General features: G+C 32.7%; 1 protein-coding gene across 1 annotated transcript in view; it reads left to right on the top strand.

Annotated features, from left to right (window-relative positions):
• Fam83b (family with sequence similarity 83 member B) overlaps positions 1-14,475 on the top strand; it is a 59,623-nt gene that overhangs the window by 27,058 nt on the left and 18,090 nt on the right. The window lies entirely within an intron of this gene.

Here is a 14,475-nt window from a genome sequence, read left to right as displayed (position 1 = left end):
CACTGTAGTATTAACCAAATTTTAGATTGTATGTCAAGATTTCAAAGAACTCAATCTATAATGGAGTGCTAGGGATACAACCCAGGGCCTCACACATGCTAAGTAGGTACTATACCACTGAAATACATTTCCAGCCCTAATGCTAACATTTAATGAAACAATTTTTATATTGGCTTGGTAACAGACCAAAGGCCATGCATATTGTTTTAACACATTTAGAATGAATAAGTCACCATATGATTTTTCTTTAAGGAAGGACAGGAAACAGATGTGATATAGGTCACTATTGTAGAAAAATATCCATCCAAGAAATACAAAATAAACATTACTTATTTAAGGCTCTCCTTGACCAAAAACCAGAAGATGGAAACAGTAAGTGGGCATAATACTTGGGAAATAAAACACATCTATTACCCCCTTATTTGTTGACCAAATGAAGATCTCTTCCTTGTTAGGATTTTGTGGGTGTGAAAGTAGTCTGTCAAATGCTGACAAAGAGTATTCTACAAATGGGAATTTATGTATTTAGTGACACATCAACTCTCAAATTCTTTCTCTTTGTTTTCTCTGTGTGTGTGTGTGATGCAAATGATTGAACCCAGAGCCTTGCACATGCTAGGCAGGCTCTCTGTCACTGAGCTATATCCTCAGCCTGTCCTCCATTTCATTATTAGCAACTGAGGAATTTCTTTTATGCACCATTATGTTGGAGTTCTGACCCCCTGATAAGCAAGGTTCTTTCATTGTGAATATTGCTTCTTAAGTGTGGTTCTTCCTCCAAGGAAAAGAGCTTCTTTAAGAAATCTGAAATATATCTTGTTTCAGTGCCCTATACATACTACCATTGTTGAACATTTTTTAAATTTTTAATTGATTTTTTTAAAAAATAAATGACAGTGGAGTGCATTACAATTCTTATTACACATATACAGCACAATTTTTCATATCTCTGTTTTATATAAAGTATGTTCACACCAATTCGTGTCTTAATACATGTACTTTGGGTAATGATGTCCATCACATTCCACCATCCTTGTTAACCCCCTGCCCCCTTCCTTTCCCTCCCACCCCTCTGCCCTATCTAGAGTTGTTGAACATTTTATTTATTGTGATTATTGAATTTAGAATTTTTAAATTAATGAGATTTTTCAAGTAATCACTTTTTAGGTATATATTTTTAGAAAAAAAATCTTAACTATAGCTTTGATGTATTATATGATTTATGCACGCATTGAAACACATCTATAATGAATTTTAATGCATTTGAAATTGAGCCTCACAGACTAAAATTCTGCCTAGACTGGCTTCAGATTTGTTCACCATAGGCTATAGGGAAAAAATAGTATTTAATATTAGTTTCACTCATTGACAATCTCATGAAGATGGCCAGAACTTTGAAACAGGGCTTAGAACATGGTAATGGTTGTTCTAAGACTGGAAAACGGCATTCAAGTATTCTTTGCCATTTATTATTAATGGAGCATTAACTATAAATCTAGAGTCATATTCTACCAATAAAGATGGCCACTATATTCTAGAAGCCCTGTTATATATGCATTATCCGCCTGATTCAGGCAGGGGACTGGGGTCATGTGGAACAGTAGTTGAGTACTGAGCTACATGAAAAGTAGGTTGAATCATAGCTTTATCACTTACTGTGTGATTTTATACAAATATTAGTTTCTGTATCTTTTGCTTTTTGTCATTTATGTGTATTTGTATTCACAGAAATAACAGTACATGTTTTACCCAATACACAGGACTGTTCTTGAGAAGTTTGATCTTATAATTTGACTTTCCACTATGCAAGTGTTATTATTCCAAACTTACTAGGATCCATGCTATTTACAGTTTTTATGTTTGTCATTTAGAATATATTTCAGGATATACTGGCATTTTAAATATCAGGCAGATGACCTTTAGGGTCTAGCTCTCTTATACATGTGTTCATACATAAAATATTCCTATAACCAGAGGACCAGTCAGTAGGGCAGTAATGTCTGTCTGTCTGTTCCATTCCAGCTCCCTCCCAGAACTCTATGGGTTTCAAATGAAACATATAATTCTGAGATGGTGCTTTATTAAGAAAAATCATCCTTGCTATTCCCCTTCTCCCTCCCTTTCTCTACTACCCCTATTCCCTATCTAAGAAATAATTTAAAAAGAAAAGAAAAATCATGGTTAAGAATGTAGCTCAGTGACAGAGCACTTGTCAGCATGTGTAAGGCCTAGGTTTGATTCCCAATACACTATATTTTTAAAAAAGAATGAAAAGAAATCTCTCTAGAATTTTAAGAAATTCAAAATGAAACAACACAAATATTTATTTAAAAATGTATATGTATGTGTGTGTATATGTGTGTGTGTGTGTGTGTGTGTGTGTATATATATATATATATATATATATATATTTGCTTGTGCATAGCTTGAAAATATCTACAGTTGATGCTGCTTTGGAGAAACAACAATGAATAATTTAGAAAATTTTATTGTTATATTTTGATACAAAAATGACCAGTGTACACTCTCACTCTCAAATAGCTTATTGCCCCTGAGAATGCAGTATGTAAGCAACAAAGCTGAATGAAATAAACACTGAAGTACAAATATACTGTAGATGGAGCACAAGTGAGGATACAATTAATTTAGGTTAATAAAATTGGCAAAGGCTTTGGGAAGGTGCCTGCACCTGCAAGTAAGCTGTATCCTTAAAGATAAGTTTGATTTTCATAGGCAAAGAAAGATGGGGATTTAAGATAAAAGGAACCACACAAGCATGGTGTGTTTTGAATGTGCATGCTTAGCCAAACAGAATGCATGGAATATGCAGTGAGTAATAAAATTAAGAAAAGGTAGTCAGATTGCAATAGATTCTGAATGCCGTTGTAAAGAATTTACATTTGATTCTATAAATTGTTTTAAAAGGGCTTCTCTGAAAGATAAGAAATTGGTATCAAGGAATTTACATTTGATTCAATAAATTATTTTTAAATAGTTTATCTGAAATCTAGAAATGGGAGGCCAAGCTCTATCTCCCCAGTGGCAAGCCCTGATAACCAACTGATCATCAAAATTTCTATCTATCAAAGTCATAGATAGCGGAAACTCAACAGATCTAAGTCAAACCCATTCATTCCAAACTTCACTCTGTCTATGTGTGTTCTTGATAGCAGCAGTCACTTAGTTACCCAGTGCAGAAATTTGGAAGTTACTGAGACTACATCATCTTCACGTATTCTTGCATCCCATTGGCTGTCAGATTTTATTTTTTTCATCTAGTTTCTAAATATCTGTAAATTTGTCCTCTGATCTACATTGCTGAGCATGTTTCCCTTTGCCCCAACCCTTGTAGATGTATTGTTCATCCTTTTCTGCTCTTCTGTGGTTTTCTCAGACTGGTGCCATAGAAGGCATCACTTGCTCTTCCTTTTGCTGCTTGTATTTCTGGTGAGGAGCCTGTTGCCTCATGGGAGCTACCTGCAGAATCATGGAACACTGAAAGAAGAAGAATCCTGGATCCCTTGCTGGTTTCTTTACAGTGTCAACACTTCTGAAAACAGACTTTTCATAAATGTCCCACCAATGAAAGTTCTTAGGAAAATTTGGACTCCTTCCAGGACCCAGAATCACATAGTATCCTGTGCCAAATAGGTTTGATGCTCTCAGAACTTGTGATTCTCCCACCTCAGCCTCCCAAGTCATTAATTACAGGTGTACACCACCACGCCTGACTACAAACTACATATTTTACACTGTTTTGCAGAACTATTTTTTTTTCCAAATGTGATATTACAACAGTGTATAAAAATAGGAAAATACTTATGCTAAAATGATAAATATACAATATCCCACATTACATAAATAAGATAATCTCAGCTTTGTGAAAATATACAAATACCAAGATGAAAGGAAAGGAAGCATTGTTCTTGGTTGTGAAATCAATGCTGTTTTTTTCTTAGAAGTTTGTCTATAATTTTCCTCTGCAGAGAGAGAGAGAACAAGAGCAAAAGAAGGAAACAGATTATCCAACTCTGTTTTTTTCCTTTGGTTTTTGGTTTTTTAAAAATAATTTTTAGTTGTAGGTGGACACACAATATCTTTATTTCATTTTTATGTGGTGCTGAGGATCGAACCCAGTGCCTCAGTAGAGCTAGGCAAGTGCTTTACCACTGAGCCACAACCTCAACCCCTGTTTTTTGTTTTTTAGTTGTGGATGGACACAGTTTACCTTAATCTTATTTATTTATTTTTATGTGGTGCTGAGGATCAAACCCAGTGCCTCACTTGTGCTGGGCAAATGCTCTATCTACCACACTGCCACAAACCCAGACCCCTTTCTGTTTTTAATAGATATTTTATAGATTTTTTTTTCATCTTTTAAGAATATTACTAACCTTGTGTTTCTTTTTTTACCAAGGTGCTTAGAATTCATACAGATGCCTAAAATTTACTTAAGAAGTTTGAATTTAATTTGCAAAAAGGCTATCTGACATAAAGTCTAAAAAAAAAAAAACACAAAAAACTGAGATGATCTTTTAACTGCAGTATTAGTGATAAGGAGTTTGTAAGAAGTGAGGCTGGAATCTGTTTTAGATGCTCATGAATTGCAATTTAGCTTAAAATTAAAAATTTACCAGAGTATTTTACATTACCATTTTCTTTCTCTTCTCAGAGGACAGATTATTTTGGGCCCCTTATCAATTGTCAGGCTTACTGTTGCATTTGATTTGATCAGATCAATTTAAAAAGCTAAAAGTTAGATTTATTGAACTGCTTCACATTTTAATAATTTGGATAAATTTTTTCCTCAACTATGACTTATCTAAATGTTTTAATGCCCGTCTACATATAATTCTCTTATGCCAATTAATTTATTTCATAAAGGAATTCTCAAATAACCTAAATTGCAGGGCATATTTAAATTGCCCCAAAACATGAAATTCCAACTTGAATATTACTTGTCAGAATAAATGTACCTTTTTAATGTTTTTTTGTGTCCCTACATATGGAAGATGAAAAATGAAATTATTCAGTGTGGAAATACTTTAAGTTCTAAAATATCATTTTGTATTTTTGCTGCAATAACCAAATTTAATGAATTGCTCCAAGGGAATTTTTGTATAGTTTTTCTCCTCCATTTTGTTCTCCACATCTCATTCTGTTCCTCTTCTTTAATCATTAACTTCCAATTCCCCTAGATTTATAGTTTAACTATCTGCTGGAGGACACATTTATATGGAACATTTTATTTTCAAATAACATTTATTTAGAATATCAGTGAAGTGTGATACATACAGACATGGAAATTCCTTGATTTTTATGATAAAACAATTTGGTTTAATCTAATGAAAATATTTGAGATAAATGTGGTTGTTTCTACATTTGACAGGGCCAATCTCAATTTTGATAAAATATCAATTTTTAGATGTGAAATCTGTAATAAACAAAACAGCCTTTTAACACAGAAGACTAAGGTCCTTTTTATGAATCTGCTATAGGAAAGTAATTTATAATTTTACCAGCAGAAAATACATGATTATATCAATGAAATTTTCATCATGTTTTTGAAGATTTGAGAATAGAAGCTGCTAATAAAATACAGAATCTGCAACTTTCAGCCCAACTGAAAAACATTTGCTATGTTCTGTTTTATATTTTATTAATCTGTATAGAGATACTATCATTAAGTGTTCAAAATACTCAAGAAACTTGAAGTGTGGGGTGTAATTATCCAGTGAATATCCTAAATAATATGGCTAAAGTTGTTCACTTTAGTTTGACGGTCTCCTGAAAATTATTTCCAATACTTCTTAGTTTTTAGGACAACTGTTCCCTACCACCAAATATATGCTACCTTTTCAAGTTTCACGGTGCACATTAAAAAAATACATAATTTATAAAAGCTGGTGGTGTGAAATAATCCTAGAGAGGAAAGAAGAGTGAAATAAAAATACATGTAAATTGACCATTGGGTACAGGTGTTATGAATTCATTTCATTAAATATAAACTGCTTATTTAATATTTCATGACCTTAATGAAACTCCTTTATATTTAAGTTTCTTATTCAAATGGAAATGAATATGGAATAAATAATACTCTTTTTGTTGCCATGTGGCAGGTTGGACTTTTTAAGTCAGGTTAATTAATTGTTTATAATTTATGTCAAATTGAAATGGTTGTTGCCCAAGTAAAGGATGCAGCCTCTTAAAATGAGAACAGAAAGTTTTTCTTTGTTCTATTTATTGTTTTAATTGTTGGGAGGATATTTGGTTAAGGTCAACATAATTTCATCTTGTGGTCAATTTTGCTGCCTCCATGTCCCCCAAACTTGCTTAAAGCAAATTTTGTGCTTCAGATTATTTAATTTCATCTGAACTGACTTAATATGATTGTCTGGAAGAAAAAAATGAGGGGGGGGGCTTTTTGAAAACATAACTTACGTCTAAGTATCAAACCTAAGCAACAATGAAAATGTCATTCATATTTTCAAATAACAAGTTAATGTTGCAGTTTCCTTGACTGTTACATACACATCTTTTCACAGACATTTCATTAAAGTTCAAACAAGGTCCAGGCTCCATATTGCATTTGGTTGATGTCTCCTTTAATTGTCTTTTAATCTATGCATTTTCTGCCTTTTAATTTTTTTAAAGTAGTGGTTGGGCATTTATTTACTAAACATTTCCTAGGTATCTTTTAAATGAAAGAAACCAAGTATGTTCATATTAACATTAGCAAAGTAATGCTTCACATTAGAATTCATTCATAAGGCATATGCCATATAACTCTTGCCATAGGAAAGAACATATCTTGAAGTTCATTTTGTATGAAATAACATAATAACATATTTATTTATATCTCAAATCTAGCACTTAACAGTCTCACCTTAAAAGGCCACTTTTCATCAGATCCACTGGACTTGAATTTTTCCCTCATGGTGATTTCTTGTCTCTCCACATTCTTTGCATCAATCCTTCAGTATGTTTGGACATTGCTTAGTACTTGACGTCAGGGCCCACCTCTATCAATATGAAGTTAGCCCCACCATCTGTTCCCTTTTCTTCCACACAGGGGTTGTTGAACATTACTGGAAAATGTCTCAACAACATGTTAAAATGTTAACTTTATACTTTTTAACCTGGATTGAGCACTTATTATTAACTCTGCTGATCTCTTAATAAGTCTCACTAAATTCTTACTAAATTCCTTGGAGCAGGTTTTCTGAGTCTTTTTCATTTACATACAAGCCCACTCTTGGAATTCTCACTGTGCAGTTCCAAGCAGGAGGTATGTTAAGGGCATTCAGGGATAGTCCCTTATCTGTTTCCCTTTTCCCCCTGTGTCCTACATACTACCAAAATGTTTCCATTATAAAGTACTTTCCTATCCCCATAGTCTTAGCATATTTGTACGATCTTATAGATCAAATGCTATATTTCTTTCCTGCTTTATTATTTTGGTGTCCATTTATTTTTTCCTGTATGCCTAAACATGTTTAAATTTCAGTAATTAGCACACACACACAAAAAAAAAACATGCATAGTTGGATGGGTGAATGAGTGGGTGGATAAATGGACTAGTAGGTAGAAAGGAAAAACAACTTTTTATCTCATTTTGACCTAGTCCAATAACTTTTCTTCTGCTCATGAACAAAATGATATTTTTGAATGTTAGGTTTTCTTATCATGGTACAGTAATTTGCTGTGTAATATAGGTCTCTAGGCCCTAAAGATCTTTTTAATCTTTCTCTCTTTTCCTTCACCATCAGTCAGCCAGTAAGTCTTGTCAAATCATCTTTTATGTCACCACCATCCCTTTTTTATTCCCAGAAGGTATTTTTTCCATTTCTTATTTTTAATTGTTTTATTAAAAAAAATTTAAAGAATTTGTTCTAATTACGATGGAGTTAAAGAATATTATACTAAGCAAAATAAGCCAATCCCAAAGAACCAAAGGCTGAATGTTTTCTCTGATATGTGGATGCTAATTCACCTCCATCCCTTTTATTCCTGCTACTACTGTCCACATTGGGATTTTTATAGAGATGGGGACTAAAACCTCATTCCTCTGCCTGCTATTAGCTATTTTACTTATCCTAAATATACAAACATATATATTGATCTTCTTAAGTGTTGTTTTAATGACATTATTCTTTAGCTGTAAAGTTTCAAGTGGTCTCTGTTGTGCCTTGGGGAATTTGTAGTTAGCCTGGCATTGAAGGATTTCCTTGTCATCTCAGCCAGATTTACCTTCATAATCTTTCTAGCTCTATTGCTAATTCCTCTTTAACATAATTCCATTTCCTACCAAAATCAGTTCCCTAGCTTCCGGGCTGCTTTGCCTCCGAGGCTTCCTGATGGCTCAGCTCCTATCACCCAAACTGCTCATCTCAATACTAATCTACAGCTTTCCTAATGCATCTGGACTCATGACCTGAGTCTTTTTCTTGCCTTTAGTGTCCTTCACTAATTTTTTTTATTATAACAGGTACTCCTTTATATCACTAAATATTAAGTAAGGCAACAGCTGTCCCAAGCCCCTGATGATTGGAATTCTCACTGTGCACATCCAAGCAGGAGGGACAGTTTCTTAATCTGTTTACTGTTACTGAAAAAAGGTTATCTCCCAAGAGGTGCCAGGAAAAAATACAAAATACCATAGTCAGTTTGCCAAGATCTAGATTCTGGACCTTAGGCTTGAGAATTGAAAGCCTGATCCATAAATTCACTTTGACTAAGCTTGGAACATTGATATCTGACAACAGAATGCCATTTTACAGTACCAATTGCAATGGCGCAGTGTCCTAATAGATTTGTTTTATCCAGCTAGCTTATTTTCTCTTTGGAGCAATATATACACAGTTAGCCCCAGAATAATTGAAGGTATAAAATCCGAACAAGAAGAACTCATGTGATGTTTAAAATGCTCTGGCTCAAATGCCATTACTAAACCAAGTTTACCAAGCCAATATTACAGAAAGATCAAGTTCATGCCTTTGGATACCCACACTTTCTTCTGGATAGTACTTAGATGAATATGGGCACTGTTTGTTTGCATCGGTGATTCTACTTTATTTCCCTGGCTTACGAACCAACTGCCATACTCTCATACTGACATACCTACTTTTGTATGTGTCCCCCTTATTCATTTGGTTCTTATCACATCCTGTACATTCTCTCTTCAAAGGGACTTTGTACTCCAGTGTTTTGATCCACTATGCATCGACCTTGAATTCTTAGAAGTGTCATTTCCTTCATTCATAAGATATGAGGGGATGCTTCTTATTCTCAGGTACTAGTGATACAAAATTCTTAGTTAGATGTAATTGTTCCCTAAGTTTGGTCATATTTTTTTTATAACCAGTTATTCTGATTTATAGTTTTATGAATGAATGATTCACAAAATGATGTGTTCCTTGAGGACAGGCTGCATGTAAGCACTGCATTCCATCCCAACAAAAATTTACTGAACATCTGATATTTGTCTACCATTCCTACCTCAGAAGGAAATACACTCAGGTTATATAAACTCAGTAGTGGGAAGCTCTAACTAGTCCAATAATAATAAAATGTACATTCTAAAAATTCAGATGTTTTAATTTTAACACTGATAGTTTGTGTAGAAAGTTTTCACATAATTCTAAAATGATTTTTTAAAAATTTCCACTTTTGAATATTCTCTTCCTAATGGTTTCTTCCTATATTTGAGTTCTTTTTTCTTTTTTTTATGATTCATAAGTGACTGTATTTTGATGTATTTTCTTCCAATGTCTTTATTTTTATGTCTTAAAATATACATGAAATTATATTATCATAAGTAAAACTGATAACTAGAAATAGTCACATACCCACCAGTCCGTTGTATAAATGTATACCACTACATATAATAATTGTTCCTTTATGAAAAATTATTTTATGAAACTTTTAGGGTCTGAATGTTTGTTGTCATAAATAATCCTGTAATTAACATAATTATTTGGTTTGTAAAAATCTGTACACATTTCAGATTATTTTCTTACGATAAATCTCCAGGAATGAGATTACTGATTCGATGACTTAAACATTTAAAAATCCTATTAATAAGAATTTTAAAACTTCTTTTTAGAATATATATATTGTTCACAGTGTACAGAGTACAATAGCAATGCACTTGGATGAGAAGTGACTTAAATGAAATGTCCTCTAGGTGCTAAAAAAGTGTTACTAGAAGAGATACAAATGCTGTCATGAGAGAGCACTTGACAAAACAGAATGAGGGGAGAAAGTAAGATTCCATCCCCCCCCAAAAAAATTGTGTTTTATAAAGTTAATAAAACTTGGGAGCAAATAGTTATGTCCTAAATTTAAAAAATAAGAGTAAGAACAAATCTATCTTTATTATTACCTCTTATGTCTTTTTTAAAAATATCAATCTTTGTGTCTTTGTATATGTTAATGGGCTGTTTATCTTTCAGTTGCCAGAGACGTATTGTGGACACAGGTCTTTTGACAGACTTATTTATTGCAAATGTATTCTCAGTCTGTACTTTTCTTTTTGTATTTTTATTGTTTCTTTTGATGAGCACACATTTAAAACATTTTTTATGAATTCCAGTTTTATGAAGTAGGCTTAATTTAAAGATTCTTATATGCATCTTTTAAAAAAAATTTTGTGGTTGTAGATGGACAGAATGCCTTTATTTTATTTGTTTATTTTTATGTGGTGCTGAGGATTGAACCCACTGCCTCACACATGCTAGGCAAGTGCTTTGCCCTGAGCCCCAGCCCTAGCCCTAATATGCATCTTAAATTTGATTATTCCAAGAAAGATCAGGAAGGCATTCTATATTTTCTTCCTGAAGATTTATTGTTTTAGCTTTTATGTATAAGGGTTCCATTTAAATTAATTTAAAAAATTTTTAGTTGTACAAAGACACAATACCTTTATTTTATTTATTTTTATGTGGTGCTGAGGATTAGACCCATGCCTCACATGTGCTAGGCAAGTGCTCTACCCCTGAGCTACAACTTCAGCCCTAAAATTAATTTTTATGTATCAATTTTTTAAATTTTTAATTTTTTAAATGCTATTTATGTATTTAAAAATGTTTATCTAGTATTTTTCTGCACTATTTGTTGAATGAACTTTCCTTTTCTATAGAATTGACTTGGTGCCTTTGCCCTTTGTGTGTGAACCTTTGAGTTCTTTTTTCATTTCAGTGCCATATGATATATATATATATTTAATGAAAATTTAAAAGCCAGAGAAAATAATAATGATCTACTCTTTTGCAGTATTTTTATGTTCTTGGTCAGAATTTTGAGAAGTTTTCTTTGGTTCAAATTGATGATTTAAAATAATAGTTATCATACATTTATTTTCTCTAAGTTTTCTTGTAAATATCACTAGTTAAAATAACCAGTTACATTCATTACTATAATGCAAAACTTAAAGGTTAATAGCAAGCTATTAAGAAATTAAGTAGAACAATGTTTATTACTTTTAATGTATGGCCTTTGGTCATTATACACACACACACACACACACACACACACACCCTTCTGTTTTAGCAAGTTGCCTTCTATATGACTGCTCACTCACTAAACCTGCTGAAAATATAGTCATAATTAAATTTATTTCAGTTTTTTTACTCTAAATTTTGATCCAAAATTACAGATATTTATCTGTAAAATTATAAAAGAAATAACAAAATTTTAATTTTTAAAATACTGACAATAGATTGTAAAAACTTGTATCATTTTAATTTTTCTATAAATTTGACTTTTATAATAAAGGTGAAAGTGAAGTTAGAAGACATAAATAAATATTATACTTTTATACTTTATTCCTAGTGAAGTAATACTACCCTGTATCCATATATTCTATATGCCCTGAAATATTAAAGTACTATGTAGCATGTATGTTGTCTTCAAAACATTATGAATGTATCATGATTTCTCAGCAGTCTATGATTGCTTTTGATGAATATATAAACTTAACTTTCTGTTTTTACAAATGTTTCTAGAATTTTTCTAAATTGTAGCCCTGATTCTTTAGTAGCAGCACTTGAGAAAATATTAGCATTTCTAGTTCTCTAATGTTACATCAGCTATCTCTATTTTATAAATTTTTAAATAAATTTGTTCTTTAATTGATACATAAAAACACCAAAATTATGCATCTTAATGGGGTACCAAGTATTTGATACATGTACACATAGTATAATTATATTAGACTTCTCTCTTCTAATATTTATTTCTTTATGGAAAAAAAACACTCAAAATATTCAAAACATTCAAAATTTTCTTCTAGCATTTTGAATGCACAGTACATATTCCCTATGTATAGTTTCCCTATTATGCAATAGCATGCCATAAATCCTTATACCTATCTAACTGCAACTCAGTATCCACTGATCAACCTTTCCCCATCCTCTCTCCACTTTTACCAGCCTCTGATTACTACCATTACTGTTAGCTTCTATGAGGTCAACATTATTTAGATTCCACATATGTGTGAGATCAGGTGGTGCTTGTCTTTCTGTGCCTGTCTTACTTCACTTAAAATAAAAATCTCTAGTTCCATCCCTCTTGTTGCAAATGATGAGGTTTCTTTCTTTTTATGGCTAAATAATATTTGATTGTGTATATGCACCATGTTTTACTTATATGTTTTCAGTTGAGGGACAAGTAGATTATTTACATTTCTGGCTATTTTGAAAAGTGCTGCAGTAAACATAGGCATACAGGTGTCTCCTCAACTCACTGATTTCACTTTCCTTTGTATACCTACACAGTAGTGAGATTGCTGTATTATATGGTCATTCTGTTTTTAATTTTTCAAGAAACCCCCATTTAGTAATGGCTGGAATGATTTATGTCCAGCAATAGTGTGTATGAGTTTCTTTTTCTCCACACTCACCAGTAATTGTTATCTTTAGTCTTTTTGATAATAGCAGTTTCTCCTTGAGTGAGGTGATAACTCAAGAGTGCTTTTTTATTATTTATTTTAAGACATTTATTTGAGATCATTTTTTGATTTGCATTTCACTGATTATTAGGGATGTTAAGCATTTTTCATATAGCTATTGGCCATTTTTATGCCTTCCTTTGAAAAATGATTATCTAGTTATATTGACCATTTTTTATTGTTGTGGTACTGGGGGATTGGACCCAGTGCCTCACATATACTAGTCAAGTGCTTGACCACTGAGCCACATCCCCAGCCTTGCATTGACCACTTTTAAATCAAGTTATTGGTCTTTTTGCTATTGCGTTTCGGAGTTCCTTACATATTTTGGATACTGACCTGTCAGATGTACACTTTACTAATATTTTCTCCCATCCATAGGTTATCTCTTCACTCTGGTTGTTTCTTTTGCTGTGTAAACGTGTTCAAGTTTGTTATAATGACATCTGTTTATATTTTCTTTTTCCTTTGCTTTTGAGATCTTGTCCAAAAAATCCATGCCTATTCCATTGTTCTGAGTAGTTGTCCTCTGTTTTCTTCCAGTAGTTTCATTGTTTGGGCTCTTAGATTTAAGTCTTTCATCCATTTTGATTTGAATTTTGAAACTCATGAGTGAACAATGTATTTTAAAGAGTGTGGCTGTGATACTCTTAGAGTTGAGTCGTGCATAAAGTTAGAGGCATTATCATTGTTAGCTGGTTGGACAGAATCTGCTTTGTTACCCCTCCTCTCCTTTCCAGCCTCAAATGATGGAGCTCTGAGGAGACTCTGTAAGATGGACTGTTCCTGTGGTCCCACAGCTTGATCATCCTAATGCAAGGAAAGTTGGGGACTCCTGAGCTCAGTTCTTACCAACACTACCTACTTTATCTAGATCCTCTGATACCTGAGCTTTTGAGACACTTCCCAGATCAACTTTCAGTAAAAGTCACTTTGGGGGAAGTAATGGGAAAATGAGAACATGTAAGAAGGTTAAATTGCTGAAATTAGTAGAAGTGACACTCTTTACAGTTTCACTTAAGCCTGTTTTTCTTTCCTCCCAAGTTCTTTTAGACTTCTTCACTAAACGTCATTTTCAAAAGCAAAGGAGCCTACTTGCACAGTGCTGATATAAAAGTTTACTTAAATAGAATAAAAATACAAGCATATTTTATTTTTAAGTACTTTATTTTGAAGTATAGTTTGTCACTAATGTCATGCGAAGAATGTGGGAAATAACATCAGTTTCTCTGAGTTGCATCCATATGTATCAGTTCTATAAATTAGTGCCATTGTCCAAACATACCCCTTTACATCTTTTGGCTTTTATTATAATACTCTAGATTTTTTTCCCCACTTTTACCAAGTGGTAATTGATCAGATTTTTGAAAGGTATCTATAATGCACCTTGTAATCTGCTTGTTGAATAGTGAAAGCTGATTATTTATGTGTCCTAGATATGTGTGACTTATAGGTGTCAAATCTTTGTTGTTTCCCACTAGTAATATATAAATCAATTTTGAATGATGAGCCCCTAACATGTTATG

Source organism: Marmota flaviventris, chromosome 6 (genome assembly GCF_047511675.1).
Source record: "Marmota flaviventris isolate mMarFla1 chromosome 6, mMarFla1.hap1, whole genome shotgun sequence".
NCBI lineage: Eukaryota > Metazoa > Chordata > Mammalia > Rodentia > Sciuridae > Marmota > Marmota flaviventris.
Note: the sequence above shows the minus strand (reverse complement) of the source record. Positions and strands in the feature narration are given on the sequence as shown.